Source organism: Micropterus salmoides, unplaced genomic scaffold (genome assembly GCF_014851395.1).
Source record: "Micropterus salmoides isolate LMB-PRFRI ecotype aquatic unplaced genomic scaffold, ASM1485139v1 Ms_hic_scaffold_4324, whole genome shotgun sequence".
NCBI classification, from domain to species: domain Eukaryota; kingdom Metazoa; phylum Chordata; class Actinopteri; order Centrarchiformes; family Centrarchidae; genus Micropterus; species Micropterus salmoides.
In genome coordinates, this window is record NW_024043734.1 from 27,711 (window position 1) to 35,882 (window position 8,172).

Sequence of the window (8,172 nt, forward strand, 5' to 3'; positions counted from 1 at the left end):
CTACAGTTATGGGGAGACTGGGCTGCTGCTGACTCATCTGTTGTTAGTCTGCTAAAAGGGGCAGGGACAATGATTCAATATGAATCTTTTGCTAAACGTTTCCCTGCACACTGATTAAATGCTGATGAAATGAAGGCTAACACTAGTCTGCAGCTAGCTAGATTATTTCACTGTGGACATAAGCCAACAGGTTAATATAACTCACAGACTAAAGGCTGCCAACCTTTCTTAGTGAAAAACTGGGTTACAGATTAACTATAGCAACAAATAACTTTCTAACATCCTTATCGTTGTCTTTCCTCTCTTTCCTTTTTTGAAAACCAGATTTTGGTTTATTAGGCAACATTGTGATCACTGTGTTTCTGGCGCATCTAAACACTAATCACTCTAATCACTGATACAGTGCGTTAACGCAGGACCGAACATATTTGTCAGCACTGTGACCAGCACTCCTCATTCACATGTTGTTCACGTGTTGCCATGTGATCAGCAGCAGAGCGTGTAGCCTGCCCCACGTTAATGACTTATTTTTAATATGTCCTTTTTGTGATGCTACTACCTTCTTCACAGCTCTCTGTGAAACAGTTTTGTTCCATAGTCTGTAAGACTGCACATCCCACTGGGAGCATTTCAGAATAAGATCATTTTGCCTACCTGATTTTACTGACATGTTTAGATTTAGTTGATTTGGTGATTAGTGTTTGCTTTGCTAGTGTGTGCTCCTACAATGGTTAAGAAGGCTAGTTAAATGGTTTCTTTTTTGTCTGTGTTTGAGTCTGCACAGGTTGTTTTATTTTGAAAATCAACTGGATTCTTTATGCCGTTTCTGTTTCCGACTTCCTGCCCGGTTCATCTGCTCTGTGCTGCTTGACGCGGCTTCTCTTAAAAAATAGACTGGCTGCCTATTCTCCACAGAGCAGAGCGCAGAGACGCTTCTGGGACGCACTGCAAGGCTTCTGGTGTGAGCACAAGCATTGACTAGAATGGCCAGACTCTGAAGCCGCGCCGCAGACGGGCTCAGTGGACTTTCAGAGCGAGTCCAACATCATGTAGCAGGTAGCAGGTGGGCCCCACTGTGCTGAGAGTCTAGCTCCGCCCCGAGTAGTAACTGCCCAACATTGTGTGAATACATAAAATTTTACTACATCTCGAATGCCACACACACACACACACACACACAACAACAACACACAGTTTGTCGCTGACTTGGCTGATAGTTCAAATCATGACATCTTCACAATGAATCAGTGCAGTCCAACTTACCCGACACTCTCAGCATGAAGTAATCACTCCACTCTGTTGAATATAATTTCTTTTTGTGTTCACCCATACACCAGTAGTTCCCACCACTGTAACAGTAGCGCTGATAACTCCGTATGTGTGTTTTGTCACTGTGTCTGAGTGGGGTGTTGACCACTTATACTCCCACTCAGTGTCTCCTCCGTCCTTGATCTCACATCTCAGAGTGATCTTCTCTCCTCTGTATATCTCAGGCCAGCTGGTTTGCAGAGTCACAACAGGCCTGTTTGTAACGGCTCATGATCAAAGGCCCCAAACACAAAAATTAGAAAAGGTTTAACATTAAACACAATGTTTTAGTGTTAATCATTCTTCAGTCTTAATCATTACACCTAAACACACAATGTATTATTTCTGCATTTGTTTTTCAATCATATTGAAAAATAGCCTTTTTGGTCTTTACCGACTGGATCACTGTCCTCTGTGTAGTAAACTGGGTCTCCTCTTCCTCCTCTGCACCAGTAGAGTCCTCCCTGTGAGACACTGATTGTCCATCTGAGATGAAGACAGCATCTTGTGTGTTCAGGGTTCAGAGGTTTTCTCTCCTCTGTACCAGAAGTATTTCCAACCAGATGACGGGTTCACAGAGCAGCTCAGGGTCACACTGCCCCCTGCTGGAATAGTTCTCCTGTCAGCTCTCAGTTCAGCCTTTGGTCTCTTTGCTGTGAAGTTTACAACAAAGATGATAAAATGTCGTTACTGTTCCTGTGAATTAACCCAATTAAAATACTTTCATGAAAAATAATACATAATGAAATCAGAGACAAAGGAGCATTGAAGCTGTTCTGAAGGTTTGTCCCAAAACCTCACTGAGACACTTTAGGTTGATTTATCATTTGTGACCATCTGTATGTGAAGCATTCAACAATTTCTGACTTCAGCAGAGGTAACACCAAAAAACACACTATGGCAGCCAGCACACCATTCGCCACCCAAATAACTGACTGTGTCACCTTTTGGTTTTTCCCCACACCAGAGTCCTCAGAGCTCGTCTCATGTTCATCATCCCGCTGTCATGATTAGGCCTTTAGGCTCCCTTATGTTTTCTCCATTTTCCCTTCCCTGCTGTCCCTGTCATGTCCTGTCTGTCTGTCTGTCTGTGTTTGTGTGTTTGTGTGTGTGTCTGGCTCCTGGCTGATCACCATCTGCAGCATCTCGCACCTGTGGCTCATCAGTAATCAAGCCATGCAGTGAAATACTCTGGTTCATCTTCCGCTCCTCGCCAGTTTTCAGTTTACCTCTCGTGTTATTATTGTGCAACACTCAGAGTCAAATCTAGTTGTACTTTTTGCGATCTGTTTATCCTGTTTCTTTGTTCCTGTGCGTTAAGATGCTGCCGCCTGCCTGTCAGTCTACCCAGGTCTAACTGCAGGACGCCAGAGCCTAATCCCCGTGGAACCTGGATTGCTCTGCCCATCCCCAACTATCTGGTTTTCTCTGCGCACTTTGAAAAGAAACCTGCATGTGTTTTTTGACAACAGTCTTGTGTCTGCTCTTGAATCCTCAGTGGAAACCTAACAGTAAAATAGACATTTCATAAATTGTATTGATACTTGGAGTAAAATAATACATACATGGAAATACAAGCACAACAAGAGAATGTGATTAAGAGTCAATATGTAAAAACTAGAAAAAAGACAATAGGTCACCTTCAGCGTGTCCGTAGAGGAGTGTATTCAGCACTGAAATAAAGATTAAACTTCATCAGACAAAAAGCAAAGGCATTTAAATCCAGCTGGAGTTTCATCAGAGGCAACTATTGATTATCAATCACAGGATCACACATTTCTGTGATGATATTCTGTTAGTTGGTACAGAGGTAAGTTAAATTCAAAGGCTTTATACAATATATAACAATAACAATACCTCAGACCATAAACTGAACATGCATCGTGCAAAACATTAGTGCAAAAAGAACTAGTGCAGTAGTGTATTTAACAGTCCTGCACTCTGAACCAAGTCAAATCAGAAACCAAGATCATGTCTACTAAACTACCATGTTGATAAAACATGAGTTTGCCTCTGAAAGTCTCAACATTGTAAAGTCAGTGATGTACTCACAGAATAACCCCAGCACACAGAGCAAAGTGTGCCCCATCTTCACATCCAGCACGGACACTGTCGCTCTGCTGCTGACAAATGTTTCTACTTTGCATTAATAATGATGCAGCAGGAAGAGAGAAGTTACATTTCATATAAATATATTATGAGGGCACATTTTTTCTTTACCTTCTCCTTCTGAGTACAGCCTGTCTGTTCTTCCTTCCCTTTTACACAAAGCTCAGACAACTGCAGCAAACTTTGAAATGTTTACACTTCCTGCTTGATTAGTTCACGACTCTCAACTGTGGGTCTCCAGGTTTGAGTCGTTCATTTGTCACGTGACAGCTCGGCTACAGGGCTGTGGTAAGCAGGCAGCACAGGAAACAGAACTGATTAGTTCATGACTCATAGCAACTGTGGGTCTCTAGGTTTGAGACTCGTTCACCGCTCACATGGGTCCTCCTCTGTCTTTCGTTGTCTGGTTGTATACTCAGGAAAGTGGAAGGATTTAGGTGGAGTAGTGGATTGCATATAGACTACATATTTCTGTGGTTTTTACATGGTTTGAATTTGGTTGTGGGCCCAGGGGGGTTTATATAATGATGATAGAGAAAGATCAAGAGGGAATTTGTGCATTATACTTTGTCAAATAAAGCAAGCCAGGCAACCTTCCATGTTTGAGAACGGTGCTGTTTTTTAATCGCCAACTAGAGGGCTGCAATAATAACCAGCCTAGTTCAATGAACGAAATGACACAAAAAAAGATTAGTTCATTTTAATGAACGATTTGGTGACTCGAGTCTTTCAAAAGAGTCAAACTTGCCAACACTACAGCAGGGGACGCACAGGAGGAATTTTCACGTCCTTACAACAGTATAAAAGGATTCAGGTTGAAAATCTGTGTGTTTCTGAATGTTAGGTTTGTCTCTACATGTAGGAGGTTGTGTTTCTGTACGGGTGTGTTCTGATCTCCCAGTAGCTCCCTGCTAAGTGGACTGCACAGGGTATTCGGCCATTTTAAGTAAGATCCCAAACGGCAGGGAGCACAACATGTTCAGTTCAAAGTGAACAACGGCTCATCAGTTCACAGGAAGTTGACAAGAAAATTACCCATAAGCCTTTGCACCTCATAGAGCAGCAAAAACTAACAATGGAGCAGACAATAGAGTTTATATATCTGTAATTATTGTTGTGGTAACTAATGTTATCATTATTTATATGATTATTTCAGAAGTTAGGTTACCTAAAACAAACAATGCTCATATGAATCTTTTCAAGAATGACGCTGCATATTATCCAATCACATTCATTCACAAGTTACATACATTTTAATAGAATAGAAACAGAAGGAGTTACAGAAATATAAGTTTTGTAATTGTATCAGTTTGTTTAAATATATTCAATATTTAATTTCAGTAAATGTCCACAGTAGCAGCGGGTATCCGAGGTGTTTATGTTACCAGGGTAACACACGGCGGAACTTCGGTGTGCTTTGATGTTGCAGAGTGTTCCGAATGGAAGGATTTAGAAGTTCTCTGAGCAGCGAGTTCTGTTTGTGTGGATCAGAACGCAGCCTGTGTCTCTAAGTTTTAGGGTTTTTCACTCTTACTGTTCTTCATTTCTACTGTTCAGATTTGGAGATTATTTTTGGTCACCACCAGAGAAAGCTATGTATAAAAAACAGCTGCTACTAGAGAACAGAATAGAGGGCAGAGCTTTGTCTCTCTTCACGCTCACTTCTGTTCATGAGACTATTTCTGTTTTGCTCGAGCTCAGTCAATTTCTGTGGGGGAAGTTGTGACCAAACCTAAAACCACATGGACATGTGTCTCTGCTGAGGTGATGGGATACTTTTATCTACAATACTGCAGTTCAACTTTGTGATTTAAAGGATATATGCACTAATAATTTAAGAAATGTATTTTTGTTCAAATTCAGTGAATATCTCCTCACAGTCTGCTAGCTGTCTGCTCTGTGTGTGTGCTGAAAAATAATCCAGTGTTTGTATTCAGCCCTGGCTCTGTAAATGGGAAACAAACTCCAGCAACGGATGCTGTGAAGCTAACCTCCTCATGAGGAGGTCAACAAGTTCTGAGTTTACCATCTCAGGCTCAATCAACTCAGCAGGGATGAGCTCAGAGTTTGTTAAGCCTGCTTTCTGAAACAGGGCCCTGGTGTGCTGCTCTGGGAAAAGTCTCCTCCTCTCCATGTTAGCTCTGCAGCAACAACTGTAGCAACAGTTTGCAAACCCACAGCCTAGCTGACGTTAGTGGCATTACCTGCTGTGTCGTTGTCGTATTGGATTTTTCCAGAACTGCCACTTTAAAGAATAATTATATTTTCAATTAAAATCAGAAGTTGCGCCCTCCTCTTGTCACCAGCCCTGCTCAAATCATGTTACACATACACTAACAATTTATTGTTTATTTGTGCATGTGTGTGCGTCCACAGTGCCTACATTTTAATGATGTGTTCTCTCAAAATGCTATATGAGGAAAAAAGGCCTGGATGCCTGTGCATTACTCTGTGACCAGGTCTGTATTATCAACGCATGCAACAGAAACACCTCAGTAGTTTAACTTTTAAATGTTGTCATTCATGCTGATCTGTGACCTGATGCACCTCTCATTATGGATGTAAAACAAAATCACAACAGATAACTTAATTAGTGAACCGCAGATTTGCATGTAGTGCTACAGAGTTAAAGTCGACTTGCCCTCCCTCCTCACTAGACTCTGTGCCTCTGAAAACTGACTTACAGACACAAGTGCAGCAGAGGCTAGGAGGGGCCAGGACTCTGGCTCCCTAATAAAAATATCAGGGTGCTGTGAGTCATCTTACAGTATGATACGATATGTATGTCTTTGTAACCCATTCAGTTTTGTGTAGAATAGTACATCAGAAAATAGAGCTGGTCCTTGTTTGACGTCAGAATAAATAATGTTTTCAAGTTTTCAAGTGGTTTACAATTCTCTTAAATTATTTATTTAGGCAAATGTGATGCTGAAGAGGTTTCATCAGATATTAATCTAAAAAGAGGCCAGATATCAGGATTTATTTGTAAAGCAGCCATGTTATAAACCTCTGGAATTATAGATTATATGAGATTATAATAGCTTTAACTAATGTTTTCCAACTTTTAATTTTCAGACTATGTTTCCTGTGGGCTGAGTAAAGATGTATGTAATTTGAGATGTTTTTACCTCATGTTGCCACAGTAACTTCAGATATCAAACGCACAAATCAAGTCAAATGAACACAACGCTCAAATAAACGGGTGCATTTGTTTTTTTTCCATTGTGCTATAAATATTACTTTGAAACTAGAGTCTGAGGGGAAAAAAACAAGCCAAGCCTGTGCTTGTCAGCATGAGAGAAAATAACCTTCCAGTTCCTCTTCACACATAAAACGGTGTTGCTGTGAGATCAAGAATCAGTGTCATCACCACATTCACACCAAAGCTGATGTATGTATACGCAGAAAGGAAGAGAGATCATTATAGAAGGTACGCGTTGATGTCACTTCCCTTCCGGAACACGCTGGATTGAGCGCCAAAACATCTGTTACCATGGCTGCGTGTAGCAAACCGGGAGAAAAACAAGTGATTATTTGCTCAAATTAAAGGCAGTCGGACTCGAAAGTGATCCTTACTGCTTACCAAAGAACCAGTGATCCAGCTCTTTCCCATTTTAGATGTGTTGTTTGTGTTTTAGCTGATTAAAGCTAACACTGCTGCTCGTCTTTCTGCCCTCAGGGAGCGTTACTGCGTTCTGTGACATCATCCGCATACCCTCTATTCTGCAGGATGTACAATAAAAACAGAAATTTAGTCGTGTAATGCATAGATAATAATAGATGATATGTGAGAAAGCCTTAACATGACTGTCAGTGTCTGCACTCACTGCAAGCTGAGCAGAGACAAAGCAGAGAAAAGCCAGACGCCAGAGGAACAGCCTCAAATTCCTTTTCCAAGAATGTGGTCTCCTTATAAACTTGCCTTATTACCTTGTTTGAATTAAATAATCTTTAAGTTACTTAGTGGCCTGCACTTCAATTCTTCAGTTCTATTACCGTGTTCTTGTTAGAAACTGTGTTGAAAAGGAGAATCCACAAAGAAGTTAATTTTGCAGTGCTCTTTAATCTTCAGCAATGCTCACTGAAATTCTGGCATTTAATTTGTTGTAACTAATGTTTATTCCCAGCACCTTTATATACTTTCTTAGAAATGATATGATAAGGAATTATTGTCATGTGTTAAATAACCAATTTTCCAGCTTCTGAGCCAAGGACTGAGTTTAACTATAAGTAGATAGACAGAGAATTCCCAGGTCCTCTCATGGAACCAGTGTCCCCCAGAGGACAAAAGAAGTATTACATGTCAATGTTCTTTAACGCCTCTCCTTGCGCTTGATTTATACTGTTTTATTGTTCGTAATCTGATGCCATGTTCTTATAACTTCCTTGTATATTTTCTAAGAGTGTCAAAACTGTCAATATTCTCCTGGAAGTTAGGTTTAGTTAAGATTAACGATTGACAATAACTTCCTTTCCTGTTTATCAAATGCTTAAAACTAAGAACTGTATAACGGTTTAGGACATTTAAGAGTTGATTGTGAAAAGGTATTTGATTAAAACACACGCATATAGACTTTAAGAACATATAAATGTTAAGACACAGAAATCAGAAGTAATAGATAGCAAAAATCATGCGGCCCAGATCCTTCATAAGTTCTGGGCCAGATCTGTAAAACGGACCCGGGCCGTGTCCTTTAGCACACGGGCCAATGCCGGTTCAGATCCGGTTTTCACATCTGGGCCGGCATTGGTCCA

The 8,172-nt window shown here is 40.7% G+C and overlaps 1 long non-coding RNA gene across 2 annotated transcripts; it reads right to left on the bottom strand.

The window, feature by feature from the left end:
- Positions 1-1,824: 1,824 nt before the first annotated feature.
- Positions 1,825-3,567, bottom strand: LOC119887811. Of its 2 annotated transcripts, XR_005441808.1 has the most exons (4): positions 3,529-3,567; positions 3,361-3,428; positions 2,949-2,981; positions 1,825-1,961 (listed from the first exon to the last, which is right to left on the bottom strand). It is a non-coding gene; the product is annotated as an uncharacterized LOC119887811 (long non-coding RNA). The 2 variants fall into 2 exon arrangements; XR_005441807.1 differs by lacking the exon at positions 3,529-3,567 and having other exon boundaries at positions 3,361-3,491.
- Between the last annotated feature and the right edge of the window lie 4,605 nt (positions 3,568-8,172).